Below are 23723 nucleotides of genomic sequence, written 5' to 3'. Positions count from 1 at the left end.
AGAGGTTACGAGTTTAATTCAAAATTGAAAAAGTCACCAAGTCTTACCTTAGTCGACAACGTGAAATGGATGAGCTCTGAGAGGAAATGAACTAATGGAAGGGCAAAGCTCAAGAAAAGCAAGAAGAGACCACCAGAATTTCTCAAAAATGTTGGAAGGGATTATACTCTACAACCTCAGCAAGATTGGTAAAATGCCAAAATGAAAAGGAAAGGTTGAAAGTCATGCTCGCAAAAGAGAGAAGAAAGTACTTCGAAGTACTAAATGAAAAAAAATCACTTCACCAAGTGATCCAGGGTTAGAGATACAACTACAAGACCATAAGAGCCATATTTTAGCAATAATAGATAAGTGGCATAGAAGGGAAAAAGATTGGATCTTCACATGTGATTCAAAAAGGGATGCTCACATGAGATGGAAGGTAGAAAGCTTAGGGAGGTAACAATACATAAAGCACTTGACTAATCAAGTTTGCAAGGCAGTGAAGAAAGCATGGAAGATGGTTGAAAAGGTAAAAGCATTAAAAAGAGAAGTCAATCCCATAGGAGAATGTGGACAATGCCTAGTGAACTTTCTAGACGAGGTAAATGACCATTATGAACAAGTCAAATGCTTTTATGGATATAACTTTAGGATGGTAAATCCCATATAATAAAAGTTATATGGAATCAATAAAAATTTCTAATGTTGAAATTCATCCAAGAGTAAATATCTCCCACTTACATTCATGCATCATGTACATCATTTTTCATAAAATAAGTAAAAAATAAAATTTTCAACACATAACGTTCTAATTTTTTTCTTTCTTTTTTAAAATAAAAGAAAATTTATGTAATAAAGGTTCAAAAATAGCTCACTCATCAAAAATTTTGATCCAACCTACTCATCATTCATACAAAACCAGAACTCAGACAAGAATTATAAAGCAAGAATATGCCAGTCAATTTGAGAGAATAGAAAAGTTTAAGAAGAACTAAGAGGAGATCTCAGTACAATAATGGATATGCTCGAACAACTTGACAAGAGAAAAGCACTAGAAGAAAATCCTAGCTTTCAAGAGCAATCATCAGATATGGTAAATCATGTCTACCCTTTAGGGTTTGAATCACGATCGACCCAACCTTCTTAAGGAACTAGAGTGCCAATTTCTACTCTCGATGGATATCCCAATCCTTATCCAAGAATGACATCCACACTTGTTCCAGGATAATTTTAAAATTTTGTTAATTCCGTTATGATGGAAAAACCACTTGAGCCAATCTTAGTTCCTGATTTGGAAGATCCTAAGGAAAAAGAAAAGCTAGGGATACTGACACCTGAGAAAGTGGAAGATATCAATGCCTGAAAGAAGATGAAGTTATTGGAAGAAAGGCTTAGGGCTGTAGAGAGAATGAATTTTTATAGCTCCACAGATACAGCTGACTTTTGTTTAGTTTTAGATGTGGTCATTCCATCAAAATTTAAAGTCCCTAAATTTGAAAAAAATAATGGCACGAAATGTCCAATGACTCATATCACCATGTATTGACGTAAGATGACAACACATACTTATGACGAGAAGTTATTGATACACATATTTCAAGATAACCTTACGGGATCTATAGCTAGATGGTATGTCCAACTAGACAGCACTTGTATTTATTCCTGGCAAGAGCTCACAAAGGTATTTCTTACACAATATCAACATGTCAGAGATTTAGCTCAAGATCGTCTATCTTTACAAGGTATGGAAAAGAAAGCAACTGTGAGCTTCAAAGAATATGCACAAAGATGGAGAGACATGGCTGCATAAGTTCAACCTCCTCTAACTGAGAAAAAAATAACTGTTTTATTTGTGAACACCTTGAAAGTACCATACTATGAGAGATTGATAGGTAATGCAACCAAAAACTTTATAGATATGGTGATATTAGGTGAAATCATTAAAAATGCCATAAAAAATGGTAAACTTGATACATGAAAGATAAGTGGAGCAAGAAAAGGTGTAGCTCCTAAAAAGAAAAAGAATGAAGCTCAAGCAGTGAACTATGTAGGGTAATAATTCAAAGGTTTCACACATGATCTTACACCAGTCTACCAAGCCCATTACCCTTCCATAAATAATATTACATCCACTTCTTATCCATACCAGTCATACCAGCCATTACCACACCCAGCTTATCCACCTTGTTTTTAGCCATCCTTTTAGACACCTACCTACGATCGTCCTACTACACTTACTAGACTAGAATGGAGACCTAATCCTAATAATGTTTTGAGAGCCCCAAGAACTACCTAAGAAAAAACCATGCTCGACCCCATACCCATGACATACATAGATCTATACCTTCAATTTATCGAGAAATATTTATTAGCCCCTATTATTGTTGAGCCTTTGAAACCTCTATTTTCTAAACGGTATGATCCCAATGCATATTGTGATTATCACTATAAGAATCTAGGTCATTCTACTGAGAATTATACTGCTTTAAAGCGCAAAGTGTAGGGGTTAATCAATGAAAGGGTGTTACACTTTGATACCAGCCAACAAAGAACTCCAAATGTTAATGAAAACCCTCTGTCAAATCACACTAAACCATCAATAAATGCTTTGATTGATAGGCAAGCAAGTTATGTGAAAAAAGAGGTAGAAGAAGTTAAAACTTCGATGGTTAAAGTATTTGAAGCATTGGTCAAAGCTGACATATTAAAACTAGTAGAGCTTCAAAATCACTCTGAAACAATTAAATCAATTGAAAGATGTAACTTTCACAAAGGTGCTTTGGGGCATTCTATCAAGAATTGTCACCAATTCCGTCAAGAGGTGCAAAAGTTGATGGATATAGGTCGGATAGAGTTTTACGAAAAAAAAAGAGTTGATGAAAGCTGAAGTGTCTACCATTGATTCAAAGAATAAATTTATACGTAGACCAATAACAATTTATTATGATGAAAAGTCAACATCGAGGCCAAAAAAACCCATCTCCCGACCAATAGCGATAATTAAAGTTTCTAGCTCTTTTTTATATCAAAATGATAAAGCAATCTATGAAAGTACGATTAGGATGTTATAGTCAACCCAGATACTACGAACATAATGGGCATAGGAGGCATGACTCGAAGTGAGAGGTGTTATACCCCAGAGGCTTTAAAAAAAGCTAGAAAAGAGAAAGCCAAGGTAGAAGAAGAAAAAAAAAGTCAGAGTGGTCTTGATGCAGCCCCAAAAAAGAATGTCAGAAGCCAGTCTCTGAGAGTGAAGCGTGTGAATTTCTAAAGTTAATAAAACATAACAAGTATAGCGTGGTAGAACAGCTTAACAAAATGTCAACTAGAATTTTGCTATTGTTATTATTGCTCAGCTCAGAGTCACATCATAACGCTTTGCTAAAGGTGCTAAATTAAGCATATGTATCTCACAATGCTTCTGTCAAATATGTGAAATAGCTTGTTAGTAATATGATAATTTCAAATTATATCTCTTTTAGTGATGAAGAGATTTCTCCTGAAGGTTGAGAAAGTACCAAGGCTCTTCACATTACTGTGAAATATAAAGGCCATATAATGGCTAAGGTTTTGATTGATAATGGCTCATCTATTAATGTTATGCTTGTGACTACTCTGGCAAAACTCCCTATTGATGGATCTTATATGAAACCTAGTCATATGATAGTGAGAGCCTTTGATGAAACCCGAAGAGAAGTGCTAAGGGACATAAAAATGCCATTACAGATTGGCCCATGCACTTTCAACATGAAATTTCAAGTTATGGACATCTTTTCTTCATACAGTTGTTTATTAGGTAGGTCGTAGATCCATATGGCAGGTGCTTTTCGATATTCATTACATCAAAAAGTTAAATTCATTGTTGAAGGAAAGCTAACATGTGTGATAGGAGAATAAGATTTATTGATAACTCAACCGATAAATACTCCTTATGTGAAATTAACAGATAAAGCTCTGGAATGCTTTTATAGATCTTTCGAGATTGTCAATGCAACATATATAGCTGGAAGATCTAAATTGTATTCACCACACTTATTTACGATAACTAAAATGGTAGTCAAACAGCTTACCAAGATGGGATGGTGACCTGAAGTCGGACTTGAGAAGAACTTGCAAGGAATCATGAAGCCATCGGTCATATATAAAAAGAAAGAAAGATTTAGCTTAAGATATAAGTCAACAAAAAGGGACAGAATAAAAATAGTGAATGAGAAAAGAGATAAGAGGATAGCTAATCTTAAAGGATATGAGCTAGAGTCAGAGCCTATAGTCATTCTATACCTCTATGATTCTTTTCACTCGAAAAGATATATTTATCCAAATTTACTGAAAGCCTTAAGTGCAGGATTCATGGAAAAATTTTCAGAGCTGGCCATTCAAATGGTGGATGATGAAGAAAAGAAGAGTCGAAGTGAAGAGCTGTTCATGTACCCTTGTCTTCTATATTTTGAGCTAGATAATTGGAAAGTTATAAAGGTGCATGTTATCTTTAAAACTTTAAAAAAGTAATGTACTATGAAACTTTAAATCCCTAATTACTTTCTATAAGTATTAGAAGATCTTTTGTGATGTATTTATGTTTGTCGTTTTAATAAAAAACTTAGAAGATGCATCCGTATTTCTTCTATTATTTTCATCTTCATTTTGCTTTCCATCATTTTCTTGCCATTCTATTTTTGTGTGCCAATATTCTCTTTATCTTACCCTTTGCAGCGTCCCAAACAATGAACACAAAGATAATCATGACAATAATCTCAGATTTGATTTCAAAAAACTTAATTCATGTTGATGAAATTGATAATAAAGAATATTTAGATAACTACACATTGCCTCTTAATTTGTTAAAATTAATAGAACATGAAGATAAACCAATTGAACCCCACAAAAAAATTATCGAATTAGTGAATTTGGGAGATGGTGAAAACAGAAAAGAGGTTAAAGTTGGTATATCTCTTTTACCAGCTGAAAGATAGAAACTAGAAGAGCTGCTCCAAAAATATGTAGATATGTTCGTGTGGACTTACCAGAATATGCCAAGACTCAGCACTGATATTGTAGAGCACAAGTTGCCTTTAAAACCAGGATGTAAGCCGATGCAGCAAAAGCTAAGGCGCATGAAACCAAATATGCTATTGAAAATTAAAGAGGAAGTAAAAAGGCAATTTGATGCTGGATTTTCGGAGGTGGCAAAATATCCTGAATGGGTAGCCAACATAGTGCTAGATCCTAAGAAGGATGAAAAAGTGAGAATGGATGTCGATTATCAAGATCTGAATAGGGCAAGCCCTAAGGATAACTTTCCTCTACCTCACATCGATACTCTAATGGATAATACTGCTAGGCATTCTACATTTTTCTTTATGGATGGCTTCTCAGGCTATAATCAGATTAAGATGGCTTGAGATGATATGGAGAAAACTACATTTATGACCATGTGAGGGACATTTTGTTACAAAGTCATGCCTTTTGGGTTGAAAAATCTAGTGTCACTTATCGAAGAGCAATGGTGACTCTCTTTCTTGACATGATGCATAAAGAAATAAAGGTATATGTGGATGATATGATTGTGAAATCATGTGAAAGAGAAGATCATGTAGTCAATCTCAAAAAATTATTTGACAGGTTAAGAAGATTTCAGCTGAAGTTAAATCTTGCTAAATGTATATTTGGTGCCAAATCAGGAAAACTATTGGGCTTTATGGTTAGTGAAAGAGGAATCGAAGTGGACCCGAATAAGGTACAAGCCATCCAAAACTTATCTCTTCTTCGTACCTTAAAAAAAGTGTGAGGTTTCCTAGAGAGACTGAACTATATTGCTCGTTTCATCTATCAACTCACCTACAAGTGTGATCTTATTTTTAAGCTTCTTAGAAAATATGACCCAGGAGAATGGAATGATGAATGCCAAGAAGCTTTTGATAAAATCAAAGAATACTTATCAAATCTGCCCATATTGGTACCACCTGTTCCAAGAAAGCCTTTGATCTTATACTTAACGGTACATGAAAATTCTATGAGATGTGTGCTGGGGCAAAGAGATGAAATTGACAGGAAAGAACGAGCAATATACTACTTGAGTAAAAAATTCATTGATTATGAGTCTAAGTATTCACCATTAGAGAAGATATGTTGTGCATTAGCCTAGACAACTCGAAGGCTTAGATAATACATTCTTTATCACACTACTTGGCTTATAGCAAAGCTGGATCCTATTAAGTATATCTTTAAAAAGCCCCCATTGACAGGAAGAATAACGCAGTGGTAAGTTATGCTTTCAGAATATGATATCATTTACGTGACTTAAAAAGTTATAAAAGAAAGTGTCGTAGCTGAGTTTCTTGCTATCGTGCTGCTGAAAATTATGAACCAATGAACCCAGAGTTCCCTGATGAAGATGTGATGGCCATTGAAGAAAATGAACCTGTTGAAGAGTCTTGAAGGATGTATTTTAATGGAGTTGCTAATGCTTTAGGTCATGGTATTGGGATAATTTTAATATCTCATGATGGGCATTATTATCCCATTACAGCCAGGTTAAATTTTAATTGTACAAATAATATGGCTGAGTATGAGGCCTGTGTTATGGCTCTGTAAGCAGCAATTGAAAAGAAAATCAAAGTATTAGATGTGTTTGGAGATTCAGCTCTAGTCATCTATCAGTTACGAAGAGAATAGAAAACCAGAGATTCTAAGTTGATACGGTACCATAAGTACATCTCTCAGTTAGTCAAACAATTCAAAAAAGTTTAATTTGAGCATTTGCCTAGAGAGGAAAACCAAATTACTGATGCACTAGTTACTTTAGCTGCAATGATTAAAATAGATGCAAATACTGAAATCCAACTCATCAAGCTAGATGTGAAGGATGAACCAACACATTATTCAGGTGTTGAAGAAGAAGTTGATAGGAAGCCATGGTATCATGACATTATGTAATACATTAAAAGCTAGCAATACCAAGAACATATAACAGAAAAGGATAAGAGAACTATTAGAAGGTTGGCTATGAGTTTCTTTCTTGATGGAGACATTTTCTATAAAAAGGGTCAAAATCAAGTACTCTTAAAATGTGTGAATGCAGCTGAAACAAAGAAGATTATTGAAGAAGTGCATGATGGAGTTTGTGAGGCACATACAAATGGTCCTATGATGGCTAGACAAATTATGAAGGCTGGATACTATTAGTTGATAATGGAGAAAGACTGTACTGATTATGCTACAAAATGCCATAAATGTCAGATCTATGCTGACAAGATTCATATTCCTCTAATAGCATTACATGTTTTGGCTCTTCCATGGCCATTCTCTATGTGAGGTATGGATGTCATCGATCCATCACTCTAAAAGCTTCAAATGGACATAGATGCATTTTTGTGATGATTGATTACTTCATAAAATGGGTAGAAGCTACATCATACGCTAGTGTGACCTAATCTGTGGTATGCAAATTCATAAAAAGAGAGATAATATGTAGATATGGGCTTCCAAAGATAATTATTTCTGATAATGCTAAAAATTTGAACTATAAAATGATGAATAAAGTTTGCACTCAGTTCAAGATTGGTCACCGTAATTCGACACCATATCGTTCAAAGATGAAAGGGGCAGTAAAGGTTACAAACAAGAATATCAAAAGAATCTCAGAGAAAATGACTGATACTTACAAAGATTGGCATGAGAAGTTACCTTTTTCTTTGCATGCTTATAAAACATCAGTCTGAACATCTACTGAGGTCACCCCGTTCTCTTTGGTATATGGAATGGAAGCTATGCTATCGATCGAAGTAAAAATTTCCTCGCTGAGAGTCTTGATGAAGGTAGAATTAGAGGAAGCAGAATGGGTTCAAAATCGTTACGAGTAGTTGAACCTCATTGAAGAGAAAAGACTTACAACACTTTGTCATGGTCAATTATATCAAAAGAATATGGTGAGAGCATATGACAAGAAAATTCATCCTTGTTGCTTTAGGGAAAGAGATTTAATGCTGAAATAGATCCTTCCAAATCAACATGATAATCGAAAAAAATGGACACTAAATTGGAAAGGCCCATATGTGGTGAAAAAGGTCTTTTCTGGTAGGGCATTGATTTTGGCAGAGATGGATGGAAGTGATTTACCTACTCTAATAAACTCAGATGCTGTGAAAAAATATTTTGCTTGAAAGAAAAAAGAGAAAAAAAAAATAAAAAATAAAAAATAATGACTCATTTAAGCTGAAAACCTAAAAAATGTAGCTTAGATGCGAAGAAAAAGCATCATTCCACAAAACAGGGGCAAGTGTAGTTTGATGAACTCTGAAGTATCAAGGAAGTCATCTAATTTAGTTTTAGAAAAAGAATCTGAGAATATTTTGTTCATCTTATAATCATTATTTGGGCACCTTTGTTTCAACTCAAATACTTTGCCATGCACTTGTTACTAATCTAATAAAATATGCTATCTTTTCTTTGAAAATAACACTTATCCATTCCTTTATTCTCATTTTTTGTCTGCCATATGAATAGGAGAAATGTGTGATTGCATTTTATTGGTCTTGGACTTAAAATAATGAAAAGAAAAACAAGCTTGAAAGATCTTAGTATTACTTTTTAAAAGTGGACAAAGGCAAATGAAAAAATAAGAGAAAAGGATGAGAAGACATTGATGTTGTAAAGTATTTGTAGGAAAGAATTCAATGGTCAGATGTTAAGATTGATCATATGGCAATTGTTAAGAATTTTGATAAAAAAAAAAGCCAAAAGTGAGAGATTTCGAAAACCTTTTTACCGCAATGATTAATTTTGATTGCATTACATGCATTGCATTTAAAGCACTAAGTACATGCATCCATGAATAATGAGGACATAGACTTTTCATTTCCTAATAAAAAAAAAGATTTCAAAAGAGAGAAATTTACTTGTTCAAAGATTAGAACTCAAGTTTAAGAAAAGATGAGATTTTTAAAGTTGCTGAGCCTCTACTGAGAAAAGCTTTTTAAAGATTTTAAAGTTGTTGAGCCCTTATTGAGAGAAGCTTTTCCAATATAAGATTTTTAAAGTTATTGACCCTCTGCTGAGAGGAGCTTTTTCAAGATTTTAAAGTTGTTGAGTCTCTACTGAGATGAGCTTTTTCAAGATGGATTTTTAAAGTTATTGAGCCTCTACTGAGAGGAGCTTTTCCAAGATGAGATTTTTAAAGTTGTTAAGCCTCTGCTGAGATGAGGTTTTCCAAAATGAGATTTTAAAGTTGTTGAGCCTCTGCTGAGAGGAGCTTTTTCAATATGGATTTTTAAAGTTGTTGAGCCTCTACTGAAAAGAGCTTTTTTTTTAGATTTTAAATTTTTAAAAGTTGTCGAGCCTTCAGTGAGAGGAGCATTTTCGATTTGATGAGAAAAACTTTCTGAGCAGTTTATGTTAAAAAAAAAAAAGAAGAGGAAAAGAAAAGAAAAAAAATATCTTTTTGGATTTCGGATAAAATTGTTATCTTTGTCTTTGCCCTATTCTTGATTCTTAATAATGTGCAAAGAGAGGCAGCTATGGACATCAAAATTGTCTGGCAAAAAATAATAATATTATTATTATTATTAAATATAAAATACAAAAAAATACCAAAAGACAAGATACCAAAAAAAAAAAACAAACAAAACAGAAAAAAATAGAGGATGGCAGTAGTGCCTTCCCCGGTACCACTGCCACCATACCTTACTACCCATCCCTCACCTTACCCTACCACCCATACTCTGATCACTTATCCCGTTGCCTAGCCCTACCACTGTCGAATGTTGCCAAAAAAATAAAAGAGGCATTGGGCTCGTGTTTGCACCCTTATGCCTAGCCCTGTGCCACTCTCTCAGGCATAAGGCACTGCCAGAGCTCTATAAATAGAGCTTTTAGCCAAACCCTACAAAGAAAGAGGAAAACATAATAAAAGAGGGAACCTTGTGAAAAAAACTAGATTTTACCAAAAAAAAACTCAATCCTCCCCTAAGGAGAAACCCAGTGCCGAGAGCCCCTGCACAAAGAAAAAAAAAAGTCAGTCAGTTTCAACGAAAAATAAAAATGCAAGAATACCAAAAAAAAATCATTTCACTAAAACTTCAAGAGTAGATCTAGGGAATTAGAGATTCTTTTTGGTGAAAAAAAGGTCGGATCTATGTTCAGGAGGTCAAGAAGAGTTTGTGGGTGTTTTTTAAAATTTTTCAATACCGACGACGGTGGTCAAAGCTCACCGCCGACGAGGATCATGGCCATCGTAGCGACGGACGGCCATTGGCCCCATGTCAGCCTTAAAAAAAAAAAGGTTGAATGATAGAGTTTTTTTTTTTTTTTTGGAGAGGGGAGAATGATCGAAAAAAAAATTTTTTTTTTGCTTTTATATAAGCTATCAATAGCCAAAATGACGTCGTTTCAATAAACGCCTAAAACGACGTCATTTTGAACCCTAAAGATCCATGCATCAATCCCGTGACACGATCCGGGGTTCACGTACCTGACCCGTGACCCGCTTCCTTCATCAGTCTCTAATCGATCCGCCTGAACCAGAACCGAACCACCTAGATCGATCCGAACCGATATCGAACCACTGAACCAATCAGACCACACCTAGATCAAGCTGAACCGTCGAACTGCACCTAAACTGTCAAGCCGATCAGATCCACGTTGATCGAACTGTTGACCGATCCGGTTCAAGTAAAAAAAAATTTTTTTAATTTTTTTTAATTTTTTATATATTATTTAATTAATATTTATGCATATTAAAATATTTATATTTGTTAGATTAAATGATGAAATATTTTTTTATAATTTTGTTAATTTAAAAATGAACTTTAAAAATAAAAAATAAACTTAATAATAAAAAATAAGAAAAAATAAAGAATTTTTGTCCGACAATAAGATTCAAAGGTACTCTGAGTAGTGATACCTACGAAATCTCTAGGTGAGAAGATTTTTTAAAATACTACAGTGTATTGGAGTATTTATAAAAAATTTTCAATACAATAAAAATTTTCTTTTTTTCTTATAAAATAATAATAATAAAATTAACTAATAAATTAAAATTTGGTAATAAAAAATGAGAAAAAAGGAAATTTTGTCCGATGATGAGATTCCAAAAGTATTTCGAGTAGAGATGCTTTAAGAAATCCTTAGGTGAGAAGATTTTTTCTTAAATATTACCAGTGTATTGGAATATTTATAAAAAATATTCAATACAATAAAAATTCCTCTGTTCTTTATTTCTTTTAAATAAGAATAATAATAAAAATTAATTAAATTTCTAAAAATAAAAAAAATGTATGCATCATGTTATTATTTTCATTGCATGCATGATATAATTTTTATGAAAAGTAAATTCGAACTTCCGAGGATGAGATTCTTAGGTAATCTGAGAAACAATGCCTAAGCTCTGGGTGAGAAAGAGTTCTTCTAATATTACCAGCGTAATGGAGTATTTTGAGAATTATTTCAATAAAAAAGGTTCTAATTTATTTTTCTCGAATAAAATTTGAATAATAAATTTTTTAAAATAAAACCAAACAAACCAATTTCCAAAAAAAATCAAGAAAATTATTTTTTCAAACACCAAGAATGAGACTATTTTTAATCAAAATCAAAGGATAACATGTAGTTAAGTGGTACCATTTTTAAACAGGCGTCGTAGGGGTGCTAATCCTTCTTCATGCGTAATCGACTCCCGAACTCAGACTATTTCGCAGACCGTGAAATTATCTTTTTAATACATTTTAATTAATTTTAAAATCTTATTATAAGGATAAATTTTAATAGGTGGCCAATCGCACCTAGCCAAAAAAGATTGGAGGCGACTCTATTTTTCATTCTTTTATTTTCATTTTCAAATTCATCGGATGGCTCCAAAATCGTTATGATAGGGGTTATTAAATGTTAAAATTCCAGAAAAATACCTTGACTAATTCGTTTCATATTTTGAAGCAATTTACTGAAAGCGTGTTCCAGTGCAAAACACCTTCATTATTTCAATGCTCAAAATTTATGACGAATAGTGAATGCGTTTATTGTAGAAAAACGCCATTACTAAATGCTTATATTTTATTTTAGGTACTAACACATTGAATAATTTCCAAGTGCTTTTATTTTAAGTCTTCTACTGAAAAATGGTAATTGAAGGCGTATATTCAAGAGAAACACCTTTAAGCATCCCTTTTAGTAATTATTAATGGCATCTTCTATAATAAAATGCCTTCAATACACCACGATGGTTATAGAAGGCGTTTATTCAAAAAAGTATCTTCAATATACCTTTAAACTTAGTAATCCATTATGAAACGCATTTGTTAATAACAGACACCTTCAATATTTTCTCTATAAAAACTTTGGGCATTATTAAAGGTGTCTTCACGGTAAAATGCCTTCAATATACTGCGCCACAAATTTTAACACAATTATTGAAAGCGTATATTCAAGAAAAATGCCTTTAATAATTCCTATTAGATTTTGTAGATAATTAGTGAAGGCGTTTGTAGATAACAACGCCTTCAATAATTTTCTTAAAAAAAATTTTTGGGTTATTAAAGGTGTCTTTTATTATAAAACACCTTCAATATACCACGGTGGTTATAGAAGGCATTTATTCAAAAAAGCACCTTCAATATAGCTTTAAACTTAGTAATCCATTACTGAAGGCATTTGTTAATAACAGACGCCTTCAATATTTTCCCTTTAAAAATTTTAAGAATTATTAAAAGCGTCTTCTACTATAAAATACCTTCAATATACCGTCATACAAATTTTAACACGGTTATTAAAGGCAGATATTCAAGAAAAATACCTTTAATAATTCCTATTAGATTTGTAGATAATTAGTGCAGGCATTTGCAGATAATAACGCCTTTAATAATTTCCATAAAAAAAAATTTGGGATTATTAAAGGCGTCTTTTATTATAAAATACCTTCAATATACCACGATAGTTATAGAAGGTTTTTATTAGAAAAATCACTTTCATATACCTTTAAACTTAGTAATCTATTACTGAAGGCGTTTGTTAATAACAAACGCCTTCAATATTTTTCGTCAAAAAATTTTGAGAATTATTAAAAGTGTCTTCTATTATAAAATGCCTTTAATATATAGCCATATAAATTTTAAGACGGTTATTAAAGCCATATATTCAAGAAAAATGCCTTTAATAACTCATATTAGATTTTGTAGATAATTAATGAAGGTGTTTGCATATAACAACGCCTTCAATAATTTTAAAAAAAAAATTTGAGATTATTAAAGACATCTTTTATTATGACATGCCTTTAATAATTTATTATAAACCGTTGAAATCCATCATCATTAAAGGTGATTTTCTACTCAAAACGCCTTTTAGAATTTTTATGAATTATAAAAAGCATTTTTTTTTCTAAATTAAATGCGTTTTTTTTGTAAAAAATGCCTTCAATAATCTCCAATAAAATTTTTAAGAGATTATTGAAGGCGTTGTTCCATAGAAATGCCTTTAATAATTAATTTTATATTCATTTCCCTGCCTTGAATATTGAAATTCGTAGACTACTGGTACACAGAATGATTAAAAGCTGCGTTATTCAACCAAACCCTTAGACATATTTCTATCAGACCATTGGTTTCTTTATCCCTATCGTCACCACCGACCTTCAACAAATCAATGTTGTGCACCTCTATTTTTATCGATAAGTCTTTTTTTTTTTTAGTTTACTGTATTATTTACAATATTCGATAGAGATTTTTTATTTTTTGGTTCCTTAATATTGACATATGCATTTATATATTTTCATTAACATCACCATAAGCATAGTCATCCAACATTCTATTCATATTGCAAGTATGTTATTTCTATGTAGTACGCATTAAACATTATGGTTTGCTGAACCTTGTTGTCTGATATTGTAATGCCGAATGGTATTGTATGATATTGGGGGTCTAAATCATATATATGTTGAATGGTTTGCTTAACCTTGTTATCTGATATTGTTTTGCTGAATGGATTTGTATGAAATTGAGGGGCTGAATCATATGCTGAATGATGTTTCTAAGTGATTTGTTGAAGGGTGTGTCTGAACACATTGCTGAATGGTGTGCTGACTGGTGTTTCTGTACGTTGTATGGTAGTGGTTGTATTAAATTACATACAGTATTTAATTTAGATGGTCATATTGTGTAATTCGTATAATTATATCAAGATTACAGGTATTATGGACTCTGAACAACATCATTCTCCTTTTAATGAATATGCACAAGACAGACGTGTAGGCTAAAAAAGAAAGGGAAGGGGCCCAAATATATAAATCAAAATGACTGACACAAAAATTCATGTTAACTTCAATCAAAGTGGATAGCCTGTGTCTGAAGGAGTTGCCAATATGGCTACTCATATTAGAGCCATCGTTCGTCGTAGGATTTCAATTACATACACCAATTGGCGATGAGTTCCTGATGATCTAAATGATAATATATGGTAGTCGATTATGGTATATTTATTCAACTGTTTCATAAAATTTGTTAAATGATCATTTAATTGAAATTCAATGTGTTCATACTAATTGTGTTAACTTATTTAGGAACGGTTCGACGTCTTCCTAATTGATTGTAAACAGATTGTGTTGCAATCTATTGGAAAAGCATTCAAAGACTTTAAAAGTAGATTGACAATCCAATATATTTTACCGTTGGCTAGTGAAGGTGATGTATTGACTGTTCCACCTGCAGCATATGCAGATGTCATAAGTGTTGAAGATTGGATAATTTTTATTCAATATCGACTTTTAGAAGATTTCTTAGTACACAAACACATTTTCATTAAAAATTATTTATAAGTTTTTATGCAATATAGCCTTTGATCTTCATAAGTGATTGACGTAATTTCTTGATTTTGTAGAAAATCAAAGAACAATAATGGGACATTCGAGCCAAACAACAATATCACCATCGAACAGCAAGAAAGGGATATGCAAATGTGAAGTATGAGCTTGTATGTATTTCCACACTTGTTTTATACTCATTAATGAATATTTATGAACATTCATTTCATACATTTTGATTCTTTTATTACGATAATTTAATAGGAATTAACGAGCTTTAGCACAGAAGTTTTCAGATGGGATGTCTAGAAACAAGGACATTTACGAAAGGATGGATCCTTCGCAAATGAAGCAACCGAAAAAATAGTAAAAAAGATTGTATGTATAACTACTTTTTTTATATAATATATGATTGGTATTGTCGTTGTATGCATGAGTGTATACTAGCTTTTATAGATTTGTTGTTACAACCTAATTTATTATTGTCTTTCAAGATGATTATGCTGGCAAAATCAAATCTGGTGAATTGGCAACCTAGTATGGTGAATATCCTTTGTCTTTAGCATTAAGCATTAAAGAAAGGCCTGGTTAAGTTCGTGGGGTTAGTAAATTTTTCTTAGCATCAACGTTTTTTAGTAAATAACCAAAAACCCCATGAATGAGAAATGCACAATATGAAGCAATAATTGAGCAACAACAGTAACAAATTAATGACCAAAAGCAACGCTTCAATGACCAACAACAAACACTCGCTACTTTGAAGTCCATGTTGGCAGCAATGTAGCAGGTTATGCCAGTAGACCAGCCTGATAGCTTCATTCCCATATGAGAACCTTTCGTTGGAAGTAAGGAAGCGATCCCATCCTCCACTACCACCCAAGAAGTATGATATTGTTTATAATTTGAATATTAATTTGTTTATTATATTGATTGATTTGGTTTTAATACTTATATTTCATTAAATATTGTAGCAGGATGTTCAGACTCACAGTATAACCCTTGCTCAGGCTTCCATGGATGAGTTATCCAAATATTCGCTGGAACATTTATCCAGAGGAAACTTCATAACGGAATGGTTATTTGATAAACCATCATTTTTTTTCATTGGTGTGGAGGAGGTTAAAGAATTTTGTGAACTGGATGAATTATCAGCTGTTGATATCATTGCTTATATGAGGTTAGCTTATAAATGCAAATATGCACATTCAATATGTAGTAATCTATGTTAGGGTGTAATACTAACTAGTAGTGTTGATTGTTATTGTATAGCTTCCTATATAGAGAGCTCAAGGGGAGACTGTTGACTAACAGATTTAGATTCATTGACCCCAACTTCATTAGTGAGTAGAGTGGCACAGTTACTTATCGTGCTAATCATGTGATCCTATGCATGAAAAGACCAGCTAATTATTATTTGCTCCCCTATAATGCACAGTATGCTATATTCCAACTTTAATTACTCTAACCTTACCCAAATTTGATCAGATGCGTAATTTGAGTATATCATTATTATTATTTTGCAGTCGTCATTGGGTACTTATTGTGATTGACACAAAATCTTTAATGCCATACTTACTTAATTCAGTTAATCCAACGGTGATGCCTAATCCCGATATTCAAACTTTTATAAAGAGGTACACTTTATTATATTATATATCTTCTGTTTCTTCATAAGTAATTTTATTTATGTATTAAGTAATTTTTTTCTTTTCAATTTAAGAAAATATCTGCATTCAATAAGAAGATAAAAAAATCAAAATACGTGTCATTATCGGTAAATGTAAAATCTATTCTTTTTATGCTGAGTTTATGCAGATAAATATTTTTTAAACCCACTCAATTTAATTTTCAAGTACCTCGTCAACCCGGTAATATTGAATGTGGATATTATGTCCTTCGTTTTATGCAAGAGATAGTATTACATGATTTTATGACCACACCATTCATGGTTAGTATAAATTTCATAAACTTGTTATATCTTCAAAAAAAATATAAAGGTACATTATGTTATCATTTCTTAACATTTACTTCTAATTTTTTTTTTTTTTAGTGAGAGGGTAAAGAAAGCTTCATGGAAAAGGAACTGAATGAAGTGCGTAAAGAATAGTGTGATTATGTATTATCATTTATCAATGTTGATTCTTCTTTGGATAAAATACTTTTGGCCAAATGGATTGAGCTTGTAAAATCCATGGTTTTGTAACTTTTCTTTCTCCTTGTATAGTCGAATATGATAAAGTCCAAGTGCAAGTCATTTTTAAGCAAAAAAAAAAAAAAAATGCTTGTCTCAAAATTCTACTTTGGCCGAATGGCTTGGGAGCCAAGTGGGCTTGCATATACTTGAACCTGGACCAATGGTGGGCAATATTCTGCTTATATGGTTGGCCGAATGTGAGTTTTATATAGTTACATACATGGCTTGCATGCAATTGAATCATGTGCTTGAAACACCTAAAGCCATGAAAATAGCATGAAAAGCATAAAAAATATCCAAAATTTTAAATTTTAGCACTATTTTAACATGTAAAAACTGTATATATTTTGGTGCACCATTATTCTTAAAATAAATAAATTTTCTCACCTTTTTTTTAATAGTCGAATACCATCTACATTAACAAAAATAGGTGACATTATTTTTATTGTGATATAAATTGCCTATAGCAATTTTTCATTCAAGGTAAATTACCCAGGGTAGTTGTTTAATGGGTTGTAACCCGCCCATTATGGGTGGTTACTAACACTAATATTTTGAAATTACATAATATTCTTAAATATTCGATAAAAACTAAAACTTGACTTTCCAACATTGTAAAAAAAAAAAAAGTAGATAAGTTAAATATAACCATGTATTTATTATGCCAATATATATATTTCAATATTTTACTCGTACAATTTTTTTAATGCTAATAATGTTATATATAACAAAAATTATAATCATTTGTTTATCTGTACATAGCATGAATTTAAAATTAGTTATGTTAATAAAAAATATTTTTCTTTCTCTTGATTCTTTCTTTATCTCTCCTTTTCCTTTTATTTTTCATTTAAATTTTGAATAAATTTTTTTTTTTAAGTTTTAGAATTTTTATTTAAATGTTATTGAAAAATAAATGATGCGATTATTATTAGACATTTATGTCACATGTCAGATTTTATTGAATATTAATATCATATTAACAAGTTGATTAATGATGTTAAACTAAAATATTAAAATATTTGATAAAATAAAATTTTAAATTTCAAAAAAAAATTATTTATAATTTTATTTTTAAGTATCATATTAAGAAAAAATATATATATCATGAATTATTTTTATATTTAACTCTAAAATTATGATGAAAGTCCCTCGTCCAATTACAATATGACACATCAACAGCAAAACTGTTCCTTGGAGACCCGCGGTTTTTACCAAATCCAGCAAGCACTCCAAGCTAGCTTCTAGTCTCATGGTTTGGTTCAATTATAAAACAGTGATTAGTTTTAGATTTACTAATCTTTCTTTAAAATCAAGTCACAACTGTTGATAACAACGAATTGGGTGGGGATAGTTTTATTTTTTTATTTAAAATTTTTTATTTGATTTTGATTTAATTTATTATCGGACTATTATTCTTATATTTAACTTAATTTAACATATATATATATAACTCATATTTAACTCTCATTCGATTTAAAAATAATTTAATAATTTAAATTTAATATATTATTTATAAAATATTATTTATAATATAAATTAATTTTTAATTATATAATTATAATATTTTTAAATTAATATATTAAATAATAATTTTATTAATATTTATATATAAATATAAAATTAAATAAATAATAAAAAAATATATTTTATATATTTATTGGGATGAATGGAGATAAAATATCTTAAAACTCACCTCTAACCAATCTCCTTTGTTTTTAAAATACACATCTCACCTTTAATCTGAATTTAATAAACTATTTTTATCAAATTAATATAAATTAAAATTTCTTAAATATAAATTATTTTATCGACTTCTCATCTTTGCTTAGCTTTTTAATTTGGGAAGTTTTTTTGGCATTCTTTTTTTTTCTTTTACTGCAGTGAGAAAATTAAAAAAAAAAAAAAAAAGTGATTCTCAATTTGCTACGTATCTCTTTAGTCCAAGTGACCTTGTCTCTATTTGTTTTTTTTTTTTTTTTTTTTCCTAGTCTCCTACATTTTGAATCTCAAATTGGATGTAATCTTCATTTTTTTAGCTTTAATTTCTTTATTTTTTATCTTTAATTTCTTGGGTTTATTAACTTATTTTTTGAAAAAAATTTTCCTTTTGTTGATTTCCTACAAAAACATTTTACATAACAAAATTTTTTTAAAAAAAGCAGAATCAGTTTTCGCTATTTTTCCATTCTGACCCTTTGTTTTTTCCTTTTATTTTTACTTTTCGAGTAGTGGAATGTTGGACTCAAGTTAGTCAAAGTTTTGTCTTAAGAGAGCATTGATTCAAGACTCTTCTCCGTACCTTAATTTTCTTCTTAAATTTTACGGTTCTTATTTTTTTTCTTTGATTTTCAGCCGAGAACTGATAGAAACTTATCAAATCAAGCAGCCATGGAAATAGACGACAAGTTTTTAAACATAATTGTTCTCATAGTAGCCACTCTAATAGTGGCCAAGCTTACATCTTTCTTACCTCATAATTCCTAGATTTAATTTAAGAAGTGAGTTATTGAGATTTACTTTGAATTTTAAAATTTTACATTGAAAGTTAAATAAAATTATAAAAATTTAAATCTCATATCGGAGGTTTGATAAAGGTATAAAAAATTTTATTTTTATAAATAAAATATTTTAGTTTTGATTTGATAATCTCAGATAATTAGATATCAAGATAATAGCTAAGTAAGTAAAGTATTAAAATGATGTAATTAAATTTTTTATTAAGTTTCGAGTAACGAATTTTTGATGATTTTTCTCATTTTAAAAATATCATATTTATAAATATTTATTTGTTAGTGAATTACATTTGAAATAAATTATTTTGAGTTGAGTCAAAATATATATATTTACGTATTCTTATTTTAGTTTTAAGTTTATTATTTTATGTGTGAATGTTATATGTGCGTATTAACTTTCAAACAAATGATATTAGAGTTATAATGATCCCGAGTGCCACCAGTAATCAAAACCTGGCCAGTAATTGGTGGGCTCCTTTGAATCGTGAAAGGGCCCATCATGATGCTCCGGGAGGAGTACCCAAAACTTGGCAGTGTTTTCACGTTGAACTTGTTTAACAAGAAGATAACTTTCTTGATTGGGCCTGAGGTTTCAGCGCACCTCTCTAAGGCAAGAGCAGTTCTGGTTCTTTACGGAGGCCCTTAGAGTTAATGAACTTAAGGTTTTTGTGGATCAGATGGTTACAGTTGCTGCGGTGAGTGATACTGTTAGAAATTTGGTTTATGTTCTTATTCGATAGTTTTGGTGTATCTGATAAAGGGAAAATGAAGTTTTGACTAACATGGCGTTGTTTTCCCGTAAATTGAAGTTTGGTGGATAATAAATGAACCCAGTTGAATAAAAGTACTTTCTTATTTCATTTTGGATTATGTAAACTTGAGATGGTCAGGAGACATCATAGATTTTAGAGTATCCGAAGTTTGAAGTATAATCTGCACACGCTAACAAACTTGTTCTGGATATTGATGTTGCTTTCTTTAAAATCAATTCGAGCATTATATTTCAAGTTGTTATGGTTCCTGCAAAAAATATATGTTCACCTTCCTTTTTCCTTTATAAGTGAAAACGAATGTGTGTTGGTGGCTTTTTATTAATTGATGATTGCCTGTGAATAACCCACTCAAGTTTACTCCTTGGACTGCACTGATGAATAAAAATGAATAAAAGATAATAAACACTAGGTATATTTGGTTTGGGAGGTCAGATGACATGTTAGTGAAGAGAAAGTTTTGTGACTTTTGTACTGAATTCAAGGTTTCTTGTATGGTTCAGTGTTAGTGTGTTGCATACTTTCACAATGTTGTAACTCCATAGTTGTGATTCTGTTCTCTAATCATTTTGGAATTGGACTACTTCTCAAAGTAGGGGGATAGCGGTGAGGGGGACATCAAGTACGAGCTGGAGCATCTGATCATCTTGACTGCTTGTAGGTGTCTTTTGGGTAGAGAAGTATGTGGTAAGCTTTTTGATGATGTGTCTGCACTCTTCCATGATCTTGACAATGGCATGCTCCCTATCAGTGTTATCTTCCCTTACCTGCCTATCCCTCCTCATCGACGTCGTGACCAAGCTCGAAAGAAGCTTGCATAAATCTTGGGAAATATCATAGCTTACCGTAGAAGTGCTGGCAAGTCAGAGAACGACATGTTGCAATGTTTCATTGAATCTAAGTACAAAGATGGTCGCCCGACTGCTGAGGCTGAAGTAACCCGCTTGCTCATCGCTGCTCTCTTTGCTGGGCAGCATACTAGTTCCATCACCTCTACTTGGACTGGTGCCTATCTCCCTCGTCACAAGGAGTTCCTATCTGCTGTGCTCAAGGGGCAGAAACAACTAATGCAAAAGCATGGAAGCAAGGTTGATTACGATAACTTATCTGAGATGGACACCTTGTATCGGTGCATTAAGGAAGCCTTGAGACTTCATCCCCCATTGATTATGCTTCTACGCTGCTCACACAGTGATTTTAGTGTAAAAACCCGAGATGGGAAAGAGTATGACATCCCAAAAAGTCACATTGTTGCAACATCACCAGCATTTGCAAACAGGCTTCCTTACATTTACAAGGATCCAGACTCTTATGATCCTGATAGATTCTCTGCGGGGAGGGAAGAAGACAAAGCAACAGGGCAACAGGGGCTGTCTCATATATTTCCTTTGGAGGGGACAGGCATGGTTGCCCTGGCGAACCGTTTGCTTACCTTCAGATAAAAGGTATATGGAGCCATTTGTTGAGGAACTTTGAATTGGAGCTTGTGTCAACTTTTCCTGAGATTTACTGGAATGCTATGGTAGTTGGTGTGAAAGGAAAGGTGACGGTTCGTTACAAGCGGCTACAACTTTCAGTTAATTAACTATATAATTTTGTGGGTAAGTAGAAGTTTTAATTTATTTTCTTCGTAATGTTGTTGGCAGTGATTTAAATTGTGGTAGCAGTCACGTTTTTTATCGTGTTACATCTGTCACGGTTACAAATATAACAGAAACCTTCACGGTCATTGTGATTATCGGGATAGTGAATTTTTTTAAATTTTGCTCAACTTGCTATAAAATATAATAATTTTAATTATTAATCATAAAACCTCTTATTTTATGATTTTTAAAGTAATTTATATCATATCTTGTGTTTTATTTATTTAAAAAAAAATTTTATAGTAAAATATTCATATTTAAAAAATTATTTATATGATAATTAAAAAATAACAAGAGATAAATAAACATGTGAAAAATAAATAATCATAACAAATGATATATTTAATTATTTAATTACCATACTTATCAAATTATTACTAAATTATATTATGTATAAATAAATAATAAGTGATTAGACATTCATAAATTAAGTAAGAGCATTATTATTTATGAGTCAAGAGAATTACATTTTATAAACTTACAGTAAATCAAACTTAGTAGCCTCCATGTTGTGGGCAATTTTCAACAATAATAACCTCAAGTCTACTTCCTTTACTTCTTAACAATAATCCATTCACCTTGCATTCAATAATTTTTTTCCTCCAAACTTTCATCCTCATCCTCATCTCTCAATTCTCTTTTTATTTGGTGTGTGCTATCTGCTTGCTTCCCTCAATCTCAAGTCTCACTCTCATCTTTTGTCTTTCATTTCAAGTCTCAATAACTCCTGTCTCCTTCTACCAATGTATCATAGTCCAATCTAATTCAAAACATACAAAATCATGGCAAATTTGAAAATTCAAAAAAAAAGAGTAATTTGAGTATTGAATTAATTGATTACCTTAAACTACATATACTTGATTTTGATTAAAGTTGAATTTGAAAGAATTGATATTTTTGAAAGTTTTAAGTTTTGTGGGTTTTTTTTTTTTTTTGAATTTGTAAATTTGATGTTTATTTTCTTTCTTGCTGTTTTTATTTTAAGTTTTTAAATAGAATCAAATGATTTTTTTTTTTAATGAAAATAGGAATAGCGGTAATAGCAGGCAATAGCGACTCGCTATTACCGCTATTCACCGTTACACAATAATTTTCGACTGTGATTCGTTTGTTATAGATGAAATTCAAATTTTTTTTCATTTTTCCTCTAATAACAATGACGGATAGTGGTGCGATCGTAAAATAACAGCTGCTACACTGCTATCTTATCGCTATTTGAATATTTGGTTGTTGGTTTTGTTGTTCTGTTTTGAAACATTGGTTTGTGATAACTAGAGCAATCTCTGGATTCTATTTTCTAATGGCCATCGTCTATTGCTATAATATTTATGATTAGTTCACGATCAAAGTTTGATTTAGGTGTTCTGTACTTGCGTCGGATTCCTTTCCGAAGCATTGAAGTTGTTATCTTGAAGTCAATCAGAAAGCACTAAATGCTTCTGTTTTATTTTGACTAGATTAGGCAGCCAAATAAACGACACTATCCTAGGTCGGGCAGGATAGCAACATGATCAGCAGGATACGTTGTGTAAACTATCATTATCGCTATTACATGCACTTGAGACTGGTGTGCTTTGAACCTTATTAGAATTTATTTTTGGTCCACAGGGCAAGGGATGGTGACAGTGGGTTCGAATTCCCACCTTACACGTCTTTCTAGACAAACAATTTAAAACAAACCTTATCAAAATTTAAGTTGGCCAAATAACCGTCATAGGGGGCTATCTTAATTGCTTACTGCACCCATAATTACATAGCCACCAATCTCCCAAGCTTGTCTCAACTTTTAACTGCTGGTTTTGTTCAGCGGGATCTCTTCTTACCAGTCAAGAATAT

At 31.7% G+C, this 23723-nt stretch overlaps 1 pseudogene; it reads left to right on the top strand.

The window, feature by feature from the left end:
• Positions 1-19349: 19349 nt before the first annotated feature.
• On the top strand, positions 19350-21871 carry LOC111282925 (sterol 14-demethylase-like; annotated as a pseudogene).
• Positions 21872-23723: the final 1852 nt, after the last annotated feature.

Source organism: Durio zibethinus, chromosome 5 (assembly GCF_047325235.1).
Source record: "Durio zibethinus cultivar Kanyao isolate XHJ-2024 chromosome 5, ASM4732523v1, whole genome shotgun sequence".
NCBI classification, from domain to species: domain Eukaryota; kingdom Viridiplantae; phylum Streptophyta; class Magnoliopsida; order Malvales; family Malvaceae; genus Durio; species Durio zibethinus.
The sequence above is the reverse complement of the archived record's forward strand: the minus strand, read 5'-3'. Positions and strand labels throughout refer to the sequence as shown.